Raw genomic sequence first — 22,865 nt, 5'->3', positions numbered from 1 at the left:
TCTAAATCTCATATTAATATTTTTGAAATATATTGCCTAAATTCTTATCTTCATTATATAGTAAAACTAAACTCTTAAGGTAATTCTTGCAATAATGCATTAAAGTAAAAATAAAATGTATAATCTGCCTTTTAAATTCAGGAATAAAATATGCGATTGGAAAAATATACATAAAAATAGTAGTATTAGAGTAATACTTATACTAGTTATCAATACAGTATCAGCTATGTTAATCAGGATTCAAAATTAGTTGATTATTCCGGAGGAAAATTTCGCCCTCCCTTATTTAGGTATTTCAATTTAAAAGACCAAAATTCAGAATTCAGTTTTGTCACAGAACAGGCAATGAAAAATTCGGTGGTAGTGCAGCGAACTGTTTAAAATAGTTCTATTGGATATTAGTGGTGTATATGAACGCGAATGAATCGTACAAGCAAAAAAAAAAAAAAAGGTCCTCGGATGAAAAAGTTATTAGTTCACCCGGCGAGCCGATTCCCGTGCTGTCCGGACGATAGCACTATCGTAGGCGCGATGCAAGTATAGATTAGGACGTTTCAAAATTTTACAAGATATTTTTATTATTTATTGTGAAAATTTGCCGCCCCCTAAAAAGTGCTGCCCGGGACAGACCGCCCCTACCGTCCCCCTACGGTACGCCACTGCTCAGTACTGCTGATACCAATACCGTATCAATACTTTCCTTCGATACTTTTGCACTCGAAACTTTTGGTCTAATATCCGAGGAAAAGTATACTTTTCCTCGGATATGTATATCAGCAATGTAGCAACGTCTCTACCCCAGAGACTCGTGGGCGATCCCCTTTCGGCAGATCGCCCACGAGTCGCGTTGCCGTAAACGAATAAACAGAACAAAACCAAACAGAACAAAGTACAATGAAAGTATGCAAGTTGTTCGATTGTCGAGATAATGAAATGAGTGTGCTTGATTTATTTTACTGTCGAATTTTGATGGCTACATAAACAGTTAGAATTAGATTTGGTCGAGTGAAAATCCAGATATATTATGTGAAAATTCATTACATCTACAAAAATTTGAAGTGTAGTGTCCAGGTCTTACAGGTGATAACGAAGTATAACTTACTAGTTATGTAACGCTGTATCAGCGTTTAGTCGGAGCGAGGCTGCTCGCACCTTCATTTTCTAAATTATGAGGAAAAAAAGAGAGAAAGAATCATCCGTTCTCAACAATATATTTGATTTCTATTGTATCATTTAAAGGTACAAATATAAGGTCAGAATAGGCCATTAATTAATTGCTATGCCAACGTATCATGAAATTCTGTTTATCACTATGGGCCTTGGACTTAACAGATTGACTCGTAGCGATCTTTATTGTAACTGTTTAAAAATACTATGTCAGTTATTTTTTTCACTCGACTGAATGCAACATAGGTAAGACCGATAGCTATCTCTTTTTTTTACCTATATCTATTTATTTTTGGAAGAGTTAATCCCTGTGATTTATGTATAGTCATCGAGTATGCTAAGGTAAGGGAAAACTGTCTACGAGATCGCAATATAGGCCTACTGCCATCGTTCGAAGAGCGTGTTATGGGAATTATTGGAAACAGATTACCATAGATGAAAGGTTCCTGATAGCTATCGAATTCCACTAAAACAAACAGAAGAAGAGTTAGAGGGCGAGCATTAGGAGCATATATAATGTAGCGTATAGTTCCTAGTGAACCATTGAGGCGACCTCCTTGCACCCATAAGTTGACTCTCAGCATGATTCTGGCATTAACTGAGTGATTCAAATACTTGGAGAGACCAAGAGCTGAGTCATCTTTGGACGAAGGCAGGGCAATATCTGAAGAGTTTTCAGATGCTATAAGTTATAAGCAACAGGGTACCCAGTTGACTACAAGTAGTCTTCGTTGCTTTGTTTAACTTGCGCGCTTGTTGGATATAGATCTACTGCCTTTTGGAATTGATCAAGTTCATCTCTAGATAAATAGGCTCGATAAATAGACGCTGCCACGTAGGATGTAGCCTTAGTCAGCTCATTTTGACCTCTAATACTGAAGAAAAACGCGACCTTCGTTTCGACCTCTATCTCCAGTTCTACAAAAATGGCTCATTTTTGAGAATTGAAATTTTAATCAGTTCATCCTTGAGTCGTCCTAGAAAATTTCATCAAGATCGGACAACTCATTCTAGAGTTATAATCTTGACAAGGGATACATGAAGTCAAGTGTTAGTCGTCGCTCAGCTTCGCGTCGCTCCGACAATTAAAGCATCGCTACTTACTTCGTTTTTTTACTTTTTTTTTATTTCAACAAGATAACCCTAAACAACACACTTTTCTAGAGTTTTTACGAGGTGTAATGTTTAATTTTAAAGTTCTGCGGTCATCCATGTCATTAGACTTTGTTTTCGGCCGGTTTCTTTTTCAAGGACAATTTCAAAGACGACTTATACATTATTAAAAACATTGGGGAAACATGGAAGCTGAAATTGCTGTTATATTGTGCAAAATTCTCCAAACATGGCAAAAAGAGCACAAACTTACACGATTGCAAAAGAGATCATTTTGAAAACTTATTGTGATTACGTATAAATGATATTGTAAGAAATACAAGTCATTACTGTATATTCTGTAAAGAAATGAAATGTTGGTAAATTCACAGTACCATAAATATACGATTTAGTATAGGAGAAAGTGGTATTATAAAATCCCATTTTCATTATATAGTGAATTGTAAACAAGGTATCATAACTACGACCACGTTTTTTGTGCGAAAAGTATTGGTAACTATTAAACTAAATGTTACTAATTGGATTTTTTGCTAGCATAATTATGAATATGATTTTTGAAGGCTTCTGTAAAAAAGTCAGAAAGCAGTTTTTAGGAAGCCGGGTGGTAATATGGAACCCCATGGCATTTTTGAATACATTAAAACAAAAAAATGCTTTAATGTATTCAAAAACAAATAGAAAAGCAGAAAAAAGTTAATTAATTACAAAATCATTTACTCCAATGTATTTTATCGAAAAAAATGCTTTAATAATAAAAAAAAATATGACTTTCATCAACAATATATATTCCACCAGCTCTTTTTCGATATTCTCAGGAAGAATTGGCTTTCTAACTAGTGTCTTTTTCATAAATTGCTCCGGACGAATGTCTGCTTGCAAAAAGAGAGTTCGCAAAGTAGTTTTTGGCACCTCATAAAATTTTGCAGCATTCTTCAGCTCCATTTTCTTGTCCCTTATCAAACTCACTACCTCTGCCATTTTTTCCTGGCTCCATGTTTGTCTCTTAGGTGTTTTCTTTGGCTTGTTCAGCTGGGCTCTAAGCATTTGAATTTTTTTTTTTTTAATCAATTCGAAAAAATCAGTTTAAAAGAACACTTATCTATCCAGAAGTTTTTCAACCAAAATAACTTCAGAATTTAACTAGATCTACTTATTTATACTTTTAGGTATCTATTTCTAATTTTTTCATTCATCCACCACATACTTTTACAAAAATTATTCCATGGTTTGATTTGTGGGTAATACGGAACCCCAGAGGAGTCGGGTTCCATATTAAAAGCACCAATGGAATCCGTATTTCACGCATCGCCATCTTAGGTTAACTTAATTTTTGTCGACACCAAATTTTAAAAACGTGAACATCAGACAGACTAACATGTACTCGTACTCCTAGGCCTCTAGAACGGGACACATGCACCAGGGAACCTACAACTACATGATTTATATTTTAGAAGTAATTAAATCCACTTACTATTCAAAAGCTTGGAATTGTGAAAAACACAAACATCCTGTTTCACTGAGAGCAACCGCATAACTGAAGTGGGAGGCTGCCTAGTGCAGCTCAGCCACAATTTGCTAGAGTTCGCATCTATTATCAATCTGAAATGAAGGGGTTCCATAATACCACCTTCTCCTCTACATGTAGTAATGAGACTTTTGTTTGTTTGTTTAACTTATGGCAACTCAATACTTGGGCGATGTCTTCAATAAGGTATTTTAAAAGGTAACTGGCTCCTATTCAGGCCTTACGGGCGTGGAGAAAAAACTCCATGTGGCCAGCCCGTCCTGGCCGGGCGCGAACCCTCGACCGAACTACCTAGTGTTTAGCGACGGAACCGCTCGGCCACTGGTGGGCCATGAGACTTTTGAATCACTCTGTAAGACAAATAACTGAATCGATCTATGCAAAACTTCGTGTCCAAAATTCTAACTTTTAGAAAATAGGCTATGCTACAAATAAAGAAAATGGTATATGTAGAAAAATATGCACAAAATTGGAGGACTTTGCGTTTCATAACTTTAAAGTGATGCCACGATATTTTACTTACCCTGCTGTTATAACATAACACAGAAAAGTATTGTAATCATTTCAAATTTTTTACTTTCTTGTTACATATCTCGCAGTTTTAAAGTAACGTGAGTTATATTCGGCTGTTATAATATAATATTAAAATCGTATCACATTTCACCCTCCGGGTTTTTGGAATCGTGCTATTTTGTCACCTCTGAATGCAAAAAAGTAAAAAAACTGATACCAAGAAGTTTGTGTGTGTGTTGGCATCTATTTCGTTTAGTATTGCAGGGTGGGTTAAATTTGGCGTGATAACTTGTGCATAAAAGGCATTGACGATATTAAATTTTGGTGATTAAGGTCGAGGGAGTAAGGAGATAAAGAGGGTCACGTACCATATCTTAAATAGGATCAGGCATAATGAAAATTTTAACCATTATTGACATTTAAAAAGTTTTAAAAGCTCATCCCTACCTTCAAAATTAAGCCTTTTGCCGTTTTTTGTTATAATTAATATAAAAAATTTTATAATAATAAAGTATCATAACAGATGGCGCCACAATAATTTTGTTTATCATTAATTAATATTATAAAAATTATATTTTTAAATAAAATTTCATAACAGCCGAGAAACTTGCACAACTCGTGGCTGATTTTTTTAAACACTTAGAAGAGTAAGCATCATATGGGCAAGCAAATATTGGGATAATATGATTGGATTTGGCCAACATATTGTGGAAGAAAACTGGCAGAACAGATGATTTATTCAATAATTCGGCCAACTAAGGTCGGTCGGTAGAAAACAAGATAGAGGTCTCAAACTTGTGATTTTCACAACCGAAATTGTCAAAAATTTGACCGGCGTATTTGACCATAAAGATAACGTTAAATAACTTGTAAATTTGGGGTTGACTATAGAAATTTCAGCTACGCATTGAAGGCAAAATCACTTCTCATTTCAAAATAAAAAACTTCTACCTATTACATATCTACAAGAAATCACTATCGAAAAACGGTGTTCAGCGCTTGCCCGTAATTTTAAGAGAAACTTCTGGTGTTGGATGATGAGAAGTGTTTTGGGGAGAATGCAATGAGCAACAATATTATTATTCACCCAATGTTATTTTTGTAGAAAAGTATTTTTGACCTATGGGCACTAAGAAGTTCATTTAATCATACCAAACGTGGGTTCGGCTAGGCCCACAACGGGGCCGGCAGGTGGTGAGGGGCGAAGCTCGACATATCCGGGACAGACGATGAATCTTGAAAATCTGCCCCAATGCTGACAGATTGAAAACTTTGGGTCATTTTAGAACAGTGCACTTGTGCCTGTGGTGGATTGGCAAAAACACTACAAATAAAATTTGAGAATCGAATCTGATTGAGCATTAGAAAAATGAAGCTTGATCTTGACGAATCTTCTATACAGTACGTTTCGACCGCACCAAGAAATGCCTACGATAAGTGGGTAAGCCGATTTTTTAAAATCTTCCCACTCTGTAGACATTAAGGGTGCCTTTTATCAGAAAGCTCATTTTGGGTTCGTTCAGGCCCACGATGAGGCAACGAGTGGTGAGGGAGGAGTCCACATATCCGGACTGATAACCCCGGAAAGTTTCTGGGGTTTTTCGACCTCTCAGGATTCGGTCCCTGGTCACCCAGAGCGGTTTATACACTGCAGTGCACTAGTACCAAATAATTAAGGTTAAATGTCATCTTCAAATGTATAAATAAATGCGCCATTAAAGTAAAAAAGAGACGGCCGAGTGACCGAGGCAGTTAAGGCATCAGCCACTCTGGGGAATCCGGGATAGGATTTGGGCGAATAAAAATTCTTAATGAACAGTCTGTCCTTGAAATGTCAGGTTCCATCTCTTACTATCTGGCTGCCATGTTATAGGCCTGGCCAAATCCGCAATGTACACGGAAAAAGGCTTTCTTAATACCCATAGAAAGACCCAAAAATAAAAAAAAATCAGTCTCGTGACAAGTATCTGATATTCCTCATAAGGCAAATATATCTCACATATATAATTAAATAATTAAATGCATAAAATACTTTGTGTTAGCTTCTTTTATTAAGGGAACGTAACTGTGTGTGTGTAAGAAACACACACACAGTTACGTTCCCTTAATAAAAACCCTTTGTTAAGTTATCAGGATAAGAACGAAAGAATTACAGTGTACTGGTACACTGTCCGAGCAGACAAAAACAGAAATCGGAGCTCTCACTCTCCAAACAAGTATCGTATTAATTAAATATAAACATCTGTCGGAATATCTCCAACACTAAAAAAAAAGAGCAGCTCTCGCAATGTGGCAATCTATCATTGTAGTATAGATATTAAATTGATTGATGAGAATAAAATAACATACTTAACAAACATAACTATTCTTAATATAGAAAATTTATAGGCTAGATTCAGAAAAGATTTCCAGATATACTTATGTCTTGATATCAAAGACCAGTAATATGAACAACATAATAAGTCAATAAGTTTTCCGAAAATCGCAGTGTTTCTGAACACTATTATTACCAGAACTTCTTTATGTATAATTCCGAAAATAGTGTACTAGATCTAAGTCTGTCGAAGAAACAGAAAAAAAATTACATTTCTAATTTTAAAAACCAGCAACTTTAATACTTGCAGAAAATGTTTACAAAATTCTTAAAATCTAATTTAACTAAACTGTTGCATTAATGAATAATAAATAACGAGCAATTATTTTTGCCGGGTTGCAATTTTTAATCATATTTTTTAATTTATTTAATTTAAAATATATGCTTTCCACCTCAAATTAGTAGTGTCTTGCACCTGTACATCATACTTTTCTTTTAGCAATGGAGTCATGCAGGTCATCTATCTAACTCCTTTAGACGGACAACGGACGGACATTTTTTTAGTATAAAAAACAATAAGATTTTATTTACGTTTAAATATAAATCAATTCTTTGTCTTCATTAAATTTTAATGAATTTTATCACATAAAAGAATTGTTTTTTCTTTCTGTATAATATTTAATGTATACTAAAATATAATTTTCTCACTATGCTGAGAACTGCGTTTCATGTACAGTACTGTAATTAGAATCTCTACTAGAGAGGGCTTAAATTAGAACGTGCAAACCTACATACCTACATTAACCCCTATACCACTGTGGATGTAGCCACTAGCGCTGTGGACGGAGTAAACTCTTATGCTATTGTATATATACATGTGTGTAAGTGCATTTGTCACATTCAAATATTTTCCTGGACTTATTTGTGATTTTTTTCTTCATTTATTTATTTATAAAGGTAAGCGAGCCTTCTCCAGTTACTGTTCGTGTATTTATGTTAGAATATTAAATTAAAATATAATTTCACTCTTAATTTTAAAATTGTGGGCTAAGTTTATAACGTTTGGGCAATTTTTTTAGATTATNGTTTTATTTGACATTGTATTATAAATAAAAAAAAATGTATAAAATGAATTATTTTACAGTATATTTTTATCATAGAATCATTTTATAATCATAAATACAACAATAATAATAATAATAATAAACTTACTTGAAAAACAAAAATTATTCTCTATCACAAGTATTACAGCTGTACTATTCCTTTTCCTCCACCTGGAATTATACAAATTTCCAAGTAAAATCAATAATAAACTTTTTAAAAAGCAAATATATAAATAAACTGCGAAATTTATCAGAAATTTAAGGAAAAAATAATAATATAAACATAAAAATAAACCTTAATTAATCTGTAAATATTACCATTTCTTGTGTTTGTTAATTATCTTCTTAAAAATTCTTTTTGTTTTCACTTTATTTTGTAACGGGATGAGTTCACTTTCATTCTTCAAAATTGCAACGTGATCTCCATCTTGTCATTTCCCTTTCTCATAAAAACGCGCCCTCTAGTGATAAAACAATCTTTTCAAAATATAAATATTTTTATATATACAGTATATTTTTTTATTTATAAAATCTTTCCAAATTACTGAATAATCATTTACCATAAATAATAAAAAATTGGTGAATTACGAGGCGATGAAAATAATATAATAAAAGCAAACACTCTCTTAAATATTTAATTAAGTACATAAGACTAAAGCAATTAATGAAAGTATAAATTTAATACATAAACAAGATAAAAATTAAAAGATAAGAATTAATTGTATGCACTTTCAATAATAAAATTAATGTCAGAAAGGGAAATTTGTTTTTGACAACATTAATAGATTAATAAAATTATCTTCATTTTAGTAAAAGTTTTCATGGAAAAATTTTATAAATGAAACGAAAGATTAAACAAAATTTTTAATATAATTGTCTACGAAACCTGTTTAAATTAATTAACATTTATTAAATTATTATTTAAAAGGTATTTCGTTAGTTATTTCGTACGATAAAAGATGGTGCCACTTCAACCCTATTATTATCTTGCTATGGTTTAGTTGATTGATTCGATTTTTAAACTAAATCGACACTTGAACCTGAGTATTGCTAGATGATTAGTCCTCTCGATATAATTACTCTAATAAAGTTATTTAGGATAGAACACAAGATTTAAGTTATTAATGACAGGTTGACTTGACAGAATTATGCAGTTAAGTTGACAAATGACAAATTCACATCATTAAGCGATTTCAGAACAAGTTAGGACCACTAAACCCATCTGTTAAGGTTTTAAGATAATTCATTGAGTTAAATTTGACATTTGTATGGTCAAAAGTTTGTAAAATTTTCTAGAAATTATTGTACAATTATGTGATTTAACAAATTTTAAATGTACTATTATTAATTATCCTTACTCAATTTTTACTTAAATTTATCTTAATGAATGAGTTTTGTAGATTTTAATTTTTCTTATTCGCAATTATTGGATTAGTTAAATCAAACTTGCAATGTATAAAGTAATATTTATTCTGGATTAATTTGACAATTATTTTTGATAAAATTACTTAAAAATGATTATTAAATCATCAATAGATGGCAGAAGAACTTTATCAAATTTATATTATTTCCATTCAAGTAGATATTATGTGCATCTTTAGATCTAAATACCAAACTCTCTTTACGTCAGTGACTAAGGATATGACAACTATAGAAATGCTTTAATTATTTTCTATACGATTAACATTTCTTCCACCCACTAATTCAGTTTATAGAATAACGTACGGGCCATTTTATAAGGTAATGCGTGTCGTTATCAGCTGAAAACAAATGCTATATCTCTTAATCATTCTCAGGCTCTTCACGCTACTCGATTCTGAAAAGCTCATTAATTTAGTTATTCTTAAACCCATAGAACAAATCTACCAACTCAAAGCAGACAATGAGTCACTCAGAATTATCTTGTGCAGAACTATCGAACAGTCTGGACAATAGCAAACCGTGCAAATATCCGATATCCTGCTAGATCATTCATCCTGAATGGATGCAATCCAGAAGGCTGTAGTCATTCCCAAGCTCACATTTGTTCTGAGATACAGACTTCTGCTATACGTATTACCTCATTCCAATAAACACTCCGCCTGTCATCTCTATTCACTTGGAGAAAAATCCTTGAATATTATTTAAAGTAGATTTAATCATTGTCAACATGTCGCTTTATTTAAAACTGACTTTAATTATCATCATCCTGTTTGAACTTAAACGGTTAATTGCTTTAAACTTTCATGATTATTTCCGTTTCGTTTATAAACTGTATAATATAATTACTATTTTATTATGAACATATTTAATTTCGTTTATAAATTATGTATAGTTTTCTATAATGTTGTAAATATAATTAATTTTCTATTTATTTATTTATAATGTTTTATTAAATATTCAAATTTTAAAAACTGTTTTAAGATGTAAAAAACAATTCTTNTTTTTTCTTTTTTAATTTTTTTTTTTAGTTTTCTTCTTTCTCTCTTCTTATATGAGATCGATTTAATCATCAAAGACGATTTACTTCAATATAGATCTATTTATATTTGCCCACGGATGTTGTTACACTTGTATACCTCTTATATTTATCTAAGGTTGACTGTAAAGACAACGTAATAAAAGTTCATTTTATGGATTTATAGATATTGCTAAACAATTTAATGAATTTATAAACGTACTTCTAGCTAATTTATCGCTTTTTTCTATAAAATAAAACAGAGTTCCAATTAAAAATCTCGAAAAATTAATTCTATAATTATATAAAGGTATAGATTTACTGTATAATTAAAGATTATTACTATCATCGCCATGAGCGTGTGGGACAACGTGGTCAAGAGGTTAAAATTCTCCAGAAATTATATAACTTACAAGTAAAAACACGTGCCAAATTAAACTTTTGCACGTGGTTTTATTCGTATAAACACGTGCCAAAGGTTAACAAATTTGTTAACCTTTTTGCTTTCTCTATCTTTACTTTTTTATCTTTATTTTTGTTATACCCTAATTGTTGGGTTATCTAATTCTGTCTAATTTACAGTCGCGGGCAAAAAGCGTTGTTTATTATTTTATTTTTGTTGATTTGCCTGAATTTGGGAGGGCCATTGCCCCTTCTTCTTCTGACTCCTATGCCCACGATTGTCACTTTAAAAACAAACATTAAAATGCTTGAATTTAAACTTTAAAAAAATGTTTTTTTAAATTTAAATAAAAAAAATGTACAGAAATTTTGAAACTTACCTGATTTTATGTCTGTCAAGAATTTTATTTGACTTACAAATTAGCGTGATGGCTGTTTTATGCATCTAGCATAACTTAGTATTTGCGTAAAATAGTGAAGAAAGGGATGATATATGCAGGCAGACATAAATTTTAAAATTTTTAGAATATCAGCGACTAGATTTGAACAGTCAAACTCTAAAATATATCAGATTATAATAAGTTACCAGATATTTCTGCCATTTTATATATACAAAAATCGTTAAGTATTTACAAGCAGTACGGTAAATAAATACTTTAAGGATTTATCTACAAGTAGCAATTTATCTAGATTTTAAAATCCCTCTTGTATAGCGTATATATAAAATTATTTATGCTTTCTTGTGTGTTGAAAGGTGAATATTACGTATAATTTAATTTTAGTTAGTAGAATTAAATTTACTAATTTAAATTTACTTAAATAAATATCCGTAGTGTACATAAAACTTTAATATTTAACTAAATATAAACGTGCTAATATAAATAATTTTAATTGGATTATTTCTAATCAAGCGAAACAACGTCGGTAATACTGTGCGTAAGTAGATTGAAATATTATAAATCCTCAGAATAAGTGAGGAACCTGACAAAGTTTTATTAAACTGATGGCTGGATACCAAATAAAGATTACAAACCACAATTACTTTCGTCCCATGCGTCATATGGTGGACTAGTGAAGTGAAACGCAGCCGGATTAATTTTCTAACGAAGAATATCTCTTGAGGACACCCTCTTCCGCTAACCGGATGAAGCAATGGTGGGAGAATGGAGATGGTGAAAATTAATGATATGACACAATCAGAAGTGGTCGAGTATTAAGTGAAGTTGGTCTCTCTGCGGGGGGATTACATTGTGAGATTCGTTACCATACCCCACTTGTGAGCTTTTCTCAGCCTTTTGCTCTACACCTGATGGAATTGTTGAGTAATACGTTATGTCAATCATTACAAGGACTCATTTTCTGTTGTTAAGATCTTTATGAGTATAGGCAATATAAAACTTGGCACTATAGGATTTATTCCGAGAAACACTTTGCTGATACTTGTATCTTGTCTGATAGCATACATTCTTGCATCCTTTCAATCTTATACATCTCTAGAGTCTTCTCTCTTCGCATTAAAATTCTATTATTAAGGCGAATATACAATTATCTGTTATCTGAAACGATCAGAAAATAAAGAAATATTCAAATTTATTATACGTAATTATTTACTAAATTTAAAAGTTCAATTTAAACAAATTTCTAAACGAAAAATACATCTTTAACACAATTGTAAGCGATCTTTTCGTGTACTATTATAATCCGATACACTTTATAAGGGTAATAAACATAATAACGTTTCGAATTTAATTTAAATAATCTATATTGAACTATTATTAATTATCCTTACTCAATTTTTACTTAAATTTATCTTAATGAATGAGTTTTGTAGATTTTAATTTTTCTTATTCGCAATTATTGGATTAGTTAAATCAAACTTGCAATGTATAAAGTAATATTTATTCTGGATTAATTTGACAATTATTTTTGATAAAATTACTTAAAAATGATTATTAAATCATCAATAGATGGCAGAAGAACTTTATCAAATTTATATTATTTCCATTCAAGTAGATATTATGTGCATCTTTAGATCTAAATACCAAACTCTCTTTACGTCAGTGACTAAGGATATGACAACTATAGAAATGCTTTAATTATTTTCTATACGATTAACATTTCTTCCACCCACTAATTCAGTTTATAGAATAACGTACGGGCCATTTTATAAGGTAATGCGTGTCGTTATCAGCTGAAAACAAATGCTATATCTCTTAATCATTCTCAGGCTCTTCACGCTACTCGATTCTGAAAAGCTCATTAATTTAGTTATTCTTAAACCCATAGAACAAATCTACCAACTCAAAGCAGACAATGAGTCACTCAGAATTATCTTGTGCAGAACTATCGAACAGTCTGGACAATAGCAAACCGTGCAAATATCCGATATCCTGCTAGATCATTCATCCTCAATGGATGCAATCCAGAAGGCTGTAGTCATTCCCAAGCTCACATTTGTTCTGAGATACAGACTTCTGCTATACGTATTACCTCATTCCAATAAACACTCCGCCTGTCATCTCTATTCACTTGGAGAAAAATCCTTGAATATTATTTAAAGTAGATTTAATCATTGTCAACATGTCGCTTTATTTAAAACTGACTTTAATTATCATCATCCTGTTTGAACTTAAACGGTTAATTGCTTTAAACTTTCATGATTATTTCCGTTTCGTTTATAAACTGTATAATATAATTACTATTTTATTATGAACATATTTAATTTCGTTTATAAATTATGTATAGTTTTCTATAATGTTGTAAATATAATTAATTTTCTATTTATTTATTTATAATGTTTTATTAAATATTCAAATTTTAAAAACTGTTTTAAGATGTAAAAAACAATTCTTGTTTATATTTTTATCATTAAATTTAATTAGAATTTTATTATTAATTTATCATTAATTAAATTAATAAAAAAAACTGGTCAAATAAAAAATTTTTTTAATAAAATAGGAAAATGTTTTTATTTATTTACAATAAAAGATAAATAAGATTCTACGGATTTTTTGTAAATTATGTTAAGAAATAAAAGTCTAAATTAATTAAAATTATATTAATTTTACGTAAATTTAATTTAGCATAAAAACAAACGATTATTTTTATTTAAAAATATAATAAAATTAATTTTAAAATTATTTAATATTTTTTTTAAAAATATTCTGCAGAATTGAAAAGAAAAATAATATTGATGAAAGCACTAACATTACTCTAATAAAGAAGTATTTATTGACAGAGTAAGGAGTGGGTTCCTTTGATCTCACCGTTACAAACCACTTGAGTTAATTAGAAACAAGTATTAATCAGACTACAGAGAAATAAGTTCTTGATTCGCACAAAAGAGAGAGCTAATGAGTTTCAAGGAGCTAGTTTGAACAATCTGAGTGACGTACATCTGCAATTTAACAATTGAACCGCATCCTCAGTCAATATGATCTTTTAAATCTTGTTAAATTAAAGGAAAAATCATCATCCATTTTAATTGAAAAATATTTGTCATAGAGATAATTAATCTGTATAAACTGTCAAAATAATTCTCAAAATGACATTCTGTGTATCAAAGTAAAACTTGCATAAAGTTTTGTTTAGTTGAAGAATGCATTTAATAATATTTAGAATGCAGAGAAAGGATCATAATTTACGAATATTCTTCTTGAAACAGAAACGTTGTAGACTTTGAATAAACTTAATTTATACTTAAGAGAATGGTATTGTGCTACCGTAGTAACAATTTAGGAGAGTCACGCTTAAATTAAAACTATATTACTACTTGAATAACTTCCAGATGCTCTTTACGGTACTTCAGAAGGTAGAAAGTTTTACTGCTTGATAAATTATATGTTTCTTCATTTAATTAGGTAAATCTGAATAAATAAGTGAAGATTTATTCGTGTAGTTTGTGAAAGAAATCCTTTCCCGACTCTTGTAAATCATTTTAATAAAATATTTATCTTTAATTCCTTTCGAAAATAAACTTTTAATAGCGTATATAAACAATTATCTGTTTAATTATATACTATCGTCTAATGAAAACCTATTAAATAAAATTTAAAACTGAGCATTTAACTAATTGAATAATTATAGAAATGATAATCTTTCTACTACCTTCTATTAAATTATATAAAACATATAAATAATTTTAATTGGATTATTTCTAATCAAGCGAAACAACGTCGGTAATACTGTGCGTAAGTAGATTGAAATATTATAAATCCTCAGAATAAGTGAGGAACCTGACAAAGTTTTATTAAACTGATGGCTGGATACCAAATAAAGATTACAAACCACAATTACTTTCGTCCCATGCGTCATATGGTGGACTAGTGAAGTGAAACGCAGCCGGATTAATTTTCTAACGAAGAATATCTCTTGAGGACACCCTCTTCCGCTAACCGGATGAAGCAATGGTGGGAGAATGGAGATGGTGAAAATTAATGATATGACACAATCAGAAGTGGTCGAGTATTAAGTGAAGTTGGTCTCTCTGCGGGGGGATTACATTGTGAGATTCGTTACCATACCCCACTTGTGAGCTTTTCTCAGCCTTTTGCTCTACACCTGATGGAATTGTTGAGTAATACGTTATGTCAATCATTACAAGGACTCATTTTCTGTTGTTAAGATCTTTATGAGTATAGGCAATATAAAACTTGGCACTATAGGATTTATTCCGAGAAACACTTTGCTGATACTTGTATCTTGTCTGATAGCATACATTCTTGCATCCTTTCAATCTTATACATCTCTAGAGTCTTCTCTCTTCGCATTAAAATTCTATTATTAAGGCGAATATACAATTATCTGTTATCTGAAACGATCAGAAAATAAAGAAATATTCAAATTTATTATACGTAATTATTTACTAAATTTAAAAGTTCAATTTAAACAAATTTCTAAACGAAAAATACATCTTTAACACAATTGTAAGCGATCTTTTCGTGTACTATTATAATCCGATACACTTTATAAGGGTAATAAACATAATAACGTTTCGAATTTAATTTAAATAATCTATAATAAAATTAATTTTAAAATTATTTAATATTTTTTTTAAAAATATTCTGCAGAATTGAAAAGAAAAATAATATTGATGAAAGCACTAACATTACTCTAATAAAGAAGTATTTATTGACAGAGTAAGGAGTGGGTTCCTTTGATCTCACCGTTACAAACCACTTGAGTTAATTAGAAACAAGTATTAATCAGACTACAGAGAAATAAGTTCTTGATTCGCACAAAAGAGAGAGCTAATGAGTTTCAAGGAGCTAGTTTGAACAATCTGAGTGACGTACAGTACATCTGCAATTTAACAATTGAACCGCATCCTCAGTCAATATGATCTTTTAAATCTTGTTAAATTAAAGGAAAAATCATCATCCATTTTAATTGAAAAATATTTGTCATAGAGATAATTAATCTGTATAAACTGTCAAAATAATTCTCAAAATGACATTCTGTGTATCAAAGTAAAACTTGCATAAAGTTTTGTTTAGTTGAAGAATGCATTTAATAATATTTAGAATGCAGAGAAAGGATCATAATTTACGAATATTCTTCTTGAAACAGAAACGTTGTAGACTTTGAATAAACTTAATTTATACTTAAGAGAATGGTATTGTGCTACCGTAGTAACAATTTAGGAGAGTCACGCTTAAATTAAAACTATATTACTACTTGAATAACTTCCAGATGCTCTTTACGGTACTTCAGAAGGTAGAAAGTTTTACTGCTTGATAAATTATATGTTTCTTCATTTAATTAGGTAAATCTGAATAAATAAGTGAAGATTTATTCGTGTAGTTTGTGAAAGAAATCCTTTCCCGACTCTTGTAAATCATTTTAATAAAATATTTATCTTTAATTCCTTTCGAAAATAAACTTTTAATAGCGTATATAAACAATTATCTGTTTAATTATATACTATCGTCTAATGAAAACCTATTAAATAAAATTTAAAACTGAGCATTTAACTAATTGAATAATTATAGAAATGATAATCTTTCTACTACCTTCTATTAAATTATATAAAACATATAAATAATTTTAATTGGATTATTTCTAATCAAGCGAAACAACGTCGGTAATACTGTGCGTAAGTAGATTGAAATATTATAAATCCTCAGAATAAGTGAGGAACCTGACAAAGTTTTATTAAACTGATGGCTGGATACCAAATAAAGATTACAAACCACAATTACTTTCGTCCCATGCGTCATATGGTGGACTAGTGAAGTGAAACGCAGCCGGATTAATTTTCTAACGAAGAATATCTCTTGAGGACACCCTCTTCCGCTAACCGGATGAAGCAATGGTGGGAGAATGGAGATGGTGAAAATTAATGATATGACACAATCAGAAGTGGTCGAGTATTAAGTGAAGTTGGTCTCTCTGCGGGGGGATTACATTGTGAGATTCGTTACCATACCCCACTTGTGAGCTTTTCTCAGCCTTTTGCTCTACACCTGATGGAATTGTTGAGTAATACGTTATGTCAATCATTACAAGGACTCATTTTCTGTTGTTAAGATCTTTATGAGTATAGGCAATATAAAACTTGGCACTATAGGATTTATTCCGAGAAACACTTTGCTGATACTTGTATCTTGTCTGATAGCATACATTCTTGCATCCTTTCAATCTTATACATCTCTAGAGTCTTCTCTCTTCGCATTAAAATTCTATTATTAAGGCGAATATACAATTATCTGTTATCTGAAACGATCAGAAAATAAAGAAATATTCAAATTTATTATACGTAATTATTTACTAAATTTAAAAGTTCAATTTAAACAAATTTCTAAACGAAAAATACATCTTTAACACAATTGTAAGCGATCTTTTCGTGTACTATTATAATCCGATACACTTTATAAGGGTAATAAACATAATAACGTTTCGAATTTAATTTAAATAATCTATAATAAAATTAATTATATAATTTATATAAAGATATATTTCTGTTTTTATCGTGTTGCTAACATCATCATCATTATACGTAATATAATTTATTTACCGGTATCTTTAAATCTCTTCCAGTATTTTCTAGATATATATTTTGCCTTTTTGCAGACAAAATAAGAATAATTTTTTCTAAATATTTATCTAAAATATGTTTATGTAAGGCTCTTAAACTTTTATTCTTCATAAGATAATCAATGTCCATTCGAAAAATTTTAAATTTCCATGAAGATTTAATATCTGATTAATAAGATTGTGTAAAAACTCGAATATAATATATATATATATATATATTAAGAAACAAATGAATATGTTATACTGTATATATAATTTTTTATTTAATTCTGCATATATTTTGAATGAACAAATGTGGATTTATTGCATTAGACGAAACATAACAATCAAACTTTTTCTACTAAATGACTTGATTTTTGTTTATTAATAGATTCAATTGTTGTCTGTTAAGAAAATTGTTCATTTTAAGAATGTAAACATTATAATGAAGATGACGTCCTGTTAAAATGAGGATGAAACACCATCAAGATTTTTAATAGAAAGCTGTAATTTAAAAATAGAATGAAAATGACATTTTATTAAATCGGAGAAAAACTATCCAATAATAAAAAAAAACATAAAGATTTCCAAACTCTACTGCGTTTATTCAGTTAAATAGATGAAGAAATTATGTCTAGTTGTGTTTTATCTAAAGAGAGCTTAGATTAGAATAAAGTTTAAGTGGTTATTTGAGTATAAAATCTATGTTAGTTGGAACGGAAACTAGTAAAGTAAACAAATATCTCATCGGATAACCAAAGAAATGCATTGGTACTATGCTATTTAAACATGAAATGCATGGCTACGACAGGCACATACCAAATTTTACTACAGGGATATTGAAAAAGCGGTAAACCAACGGAACAAATATTTTAATGGCGGTATTTATACTGCAAAGCGACCGACTATACAGCATGTTCTTTATTTGAAGCGTGTATTCTTCGCATGCCGCCTTAATTTTTTTTCTTTTTAAATTTTTTTTTTAGTTTTCTTCTTTCTCTCTTCTTATATGAGATCGATTTAATCATCAAAGACGATTTACTTCAATATAGATCTATTTATATTTGCCCACGGATGTTGTTACACTTGTATACCTCTTATATTTATCTAAGGTTGACTGTAAAGACAACGTAATAAAAGTTCATTTTATGGATTTATAGATATTGCTAAACAATTTAATGAATTTATAAACGTACTTCTAGCTAATTTATCGCTTTTTTCTATAAAATAAAACAGAGTTCCAATTAAAAATCTCGAAAAATTAATTCTATAATTATATAAAGGTATAGATTTACTGTATAATTAAAGATTATTACTATCATCGCCATGAGCGTGTGGGACAACGTGGTCAAGAGGTTAAAATTCTCCAGAAATTATATAACTTACAAGTAAAAACACGTGCCAAATTAAACTTTTGCACGTGGTTTTATTCGTATAAACACGTGCCAAAGGTTAACAAATTTGTTAACCTTTTTGCTTTCTCTATCTTTACTTTTTTATCTTTATTTTTGTTATACCCTAATTGTTGGGTTATCTAATTCTGTCTAATTTACAGTCGCGGGCAAAAAGCGTTGTTTATTATTTTATTTTTGTTGATTTGCCTGAATTTGGGAGGGCCATTGCCCCTTCTTCTTCTGACTCCTATGCCCACGATTGTCACTTTAAAAACAAACATTAAAATGCTTGAATTTAAACTTTAAAAAAATGTTTTTTTAAATTTAAATAAAAAAAATGTACAGAAATTTTGAAACTTACCTGATTTTATGTCTGTCAAGAATTTTATTTGACTTACAAATTAGCGTGATGGCTGTTTTATGCATCTAGCATAACTTAGTATTTGCGTAAAATAGTGAAGAAAGGGATGATATATGCAGGCAGACATAAATTTTAAAATTTTTAGAATATCAGCGACTAGATTTGAACAGTCAAACTCTAAAATATATCAGATTATAATAAGTTACCAGATATTTCTGCCATTTTATATATACAAAAATCGTTAAGTATTTACAAGCAGTACGGTAAATAAATACTTTAAGGATTTATCTACAAGTAGCAATTTATCTAGATTTTAAAATCCCTCTTGTATAGCGTATATATAAAATTATTTATGCTTTCTTGTGTGTTGAAAGGTGAATATTACGTATAATTTAATTTTAGTTAGTAGAATTAAATTTACTAATTTAAATTTACTTAAATAAATATCCGTAGTGTACATAAAACTTTAATATTTAACTAAATATAAACGTGCTAATATAAATAATTTTAATTAACTTTAATTATTAATATTGTTAACAATAATTTAAGTTTAATTTTATTATTATTTTAAAAATAAATATTATTAATNATGGAATTCCAGGAATCATTATTAAATTTCTTCACAAGGTATCTATCATTAACAGAAAAAATACTCTTAACTGAATAATATGGACCGTATACAATGAATAAGTATACTTTTTATAAGAAAAGATATTAATTCATAATTAAATGGAAGCATAGCAGGCCCTCTATTTTATCAGGAAATTTCTGTCCCAAAAGAAAAATTTAGAACTCTTTTCTTAATTCGCTACATACAACAAGCTAAAAGGTTGAGTTAATAAGTATAAATTTTACTTAATGTACATTATAATAATATTTTAATACATTCTCTGCCTTTGTTTTAAAATAAATTCGATTTAACAATACTATCCGGCAATAGCGATCACCCCAGTTAATCCGTTAAATCGAAGTCTTTTACTGTGACTATCCACATTTAAACTTCTTTTATTATATTATAAATACGCTTACGTAGGCTTAAAATTAAATCTGTATTAAAATTTAATTTAAAATGAAATTAATAAATATACTTTTATCAAGAAAAGAAATGAATTTATAATTAAATCAAAAATATTTACATTACATATTAATTAAAATTTTATTATAATATAATAATATACACTATAAATACACCCATCTAAGCAAATTTAATTAATTAAATCACTAATAAAATTTAATAAAAATTAATAATTGTTAATTATCAGTTAATTTTATAACAAATTAATTTAATTAAAAATTGAAGTATTTTATATAAGTAGATTTTCACTATTATTAAGCCATAAATATCAGTTATATTTAATTTCTATAGGTATCATTCAATCTATTGATGGCTTTAGAAACAATTATCAGTTATCACACGCTGTTTATTATGGATATTTACATAATTCTCACAATTATAAGTATTCCATTGAGTTGATTATGGATTCAGAATCCGTTCGAGTAATTCATTCCGGGCGTATAATTTTCTATAGAACGTCAGAATATTTCAATTTTGGGAGTCATGAGAAAACATAAATGTGTTTATTTATATTATTAAGTGAAGTATTTACATGTTTTTTTCCTCTATAAAAGATATTTATCATCAATGATAGAAGAACAGCTCGCAATTTAATAAATCATACAACTTGGCAACATTTGATAAATGTTTATAATACGGAAGTGGATTTCCAAAAGAAATGCACAAATTCTATTTTATTTTTCAGAAATCCATATATCATGACTAGTTATCGCTGGAATATTTCCCCCCCCCCTTTTTTTTTATTTTCTTCCTCTCTTCGTTCTTCCACCATTGGTATAGAGGAGAGCAATTTCTCAAAAAATTAAGTAACTGTTTATCTTCAAAATGATAACGAAACATTGTTTTATTCAACAGATTGAAAACAGATGATGATAGGGTGGGGAACAAAATGCTTTTTTTTCTTTTGTTTTTTTTTTTTATGTATTTTTATCATCTATTGAACTTCATATTTCATCGAAGGGAGGAGATCATTGTTTTCTTTTTTCCTGATAATTTATATTTTAGTGCATTTTATAGTCTCCTCTCTTCTTTCTTCTCTTTCTTAGTGAATGTTAATAATCAATCACAACTCTTTTATCTCGTGAAAAATCGTAATAATTTATATACAATTTTTTTTAAATTGATGTACTGATAAAACGAGAAAGTATTAAAGATAATTCGTAAATGTAAATACGATAAGTAATACAAAATTAGTATTTAATTAATTCGAAATAGTAAATTTGTAAATAGTATAAAATCGTCAGCTTAATATATTCCTATATTTAAAAATGTGATATTTAACCATATATAAGGTATTTTTATTTAGAATTCTATTACGAATTTATATAAATGTTTAAAACTCTTTATATACGATAGATATTATGTAATATAATATATGCTATATACTATAAATTCAATTAAATAAATATATACAGTGAAACTTCAATATAGCATCTCCGAAAGTGGCGCTAAATCAAAGAATCTCAAACAGTAAGAGTTTTTCTATGTAAAGCAATGAGGTCTACATACGAGTTTGAACTGTAAGAGTTTGAAATTAGCGTGATTTGCGGGGACAGAAATGCCTTTTTCAATGCAAAATTGCACACTAAAGTATTCTTTATTTTATTTTCAAGAAGTGAGTGTTCGTTGATGCTCTACAAGAGTTTTAACTGTATTTGTTCATAATTAGATTACATACATAAAAATTTTAAAGCACTTATTAGACATATATATAAATTTGATCATATTTTAACACATTATATAAAATTAATAGAAAAATAATAAAATAAGAAACAAGCTAGTTTCATTAATTTTACAATTTCTGTTTATGTCTAACAGATCTTTAAATGTAATCCCAATAGCAGATAATAATCCGCTTATTTATTTTATTTTTCACAAATAATTATTTTATAATTAAAATGAATTATACTACTTAAATTTAAATTACAAAAAGAAAAAATAAAAAAAAAAAGAAGTAGTTATCTTGAGAACAGCAATCGATAACACTTTTTATAATTATAGGAATGGAATTCCAGGAATCATTATTAAATTTCTTCACAAGGTATCTATCATTAACAGAAAAAATACTTTTAACTGAATAATATGGACCGTATACAATGAATAAGTATACTTTTTATAAGAAAAGATATTAATTCATAATTAAATGGAAGCATAGCAGGCCCTCTATTTTATCAGGAAATTTCTGTCCCAAAAGAAAAATTTAGAACTCTTTTCTTAATTCGCTACATACAACAAGCTAAAAGGTTGAGTTAATGAGTATAAATTTTACTTAATGTACATTATAATAATATTTTAATACATTCTCTGCCTTGTTTTTAAAATAAAATCGATTTAACAATACTATCCGGCAATAGCGATCACNCTTTTACTACACAATATATTAAATTAATTGTAACTTGTTAATTATTTATAATTAGTTTAATGTAACAATTTTTATAATTTAAATA

At 29.1% G+C, this 22,865-nt stretch overlaps 1 pseudogene; it reads right to left on the bottom strand.

Annotated features, from left to right (window-relative positions):
* Nucleotides 1–1,325: 1,325 nt before the first annotated feature.
* On the bottom strand, nt 1,326–2,380 carry LOC111624908 (annotated as a pseudogene).
* Between the last annotated feature and the right edge of the window lie 20,485 nt (nt 2,381–22,865).

Source organism: Centruroides sculpturatus, unplaced genomic scaffold, assembly GCF_000671375.1.
Source record: "Centruroides sculpturatus isolate CEXI.00-Female unplaced genomic scaffold, Cexi_2.0 scaffold133, whole genome shotgun sequence".
Classification (NCBI taxonomy): Eukaryota; Metazoa; Arthropoda; class Arachnida; order Scorpiones; family Buthidae; genus Centruroides; species Centruroides sculpturatus.
The sequence above is the reverse complement of the archived record's forward strand: the minus strand, read 5'-3'. Positions and strand labels throughout refer to the sequence as shown.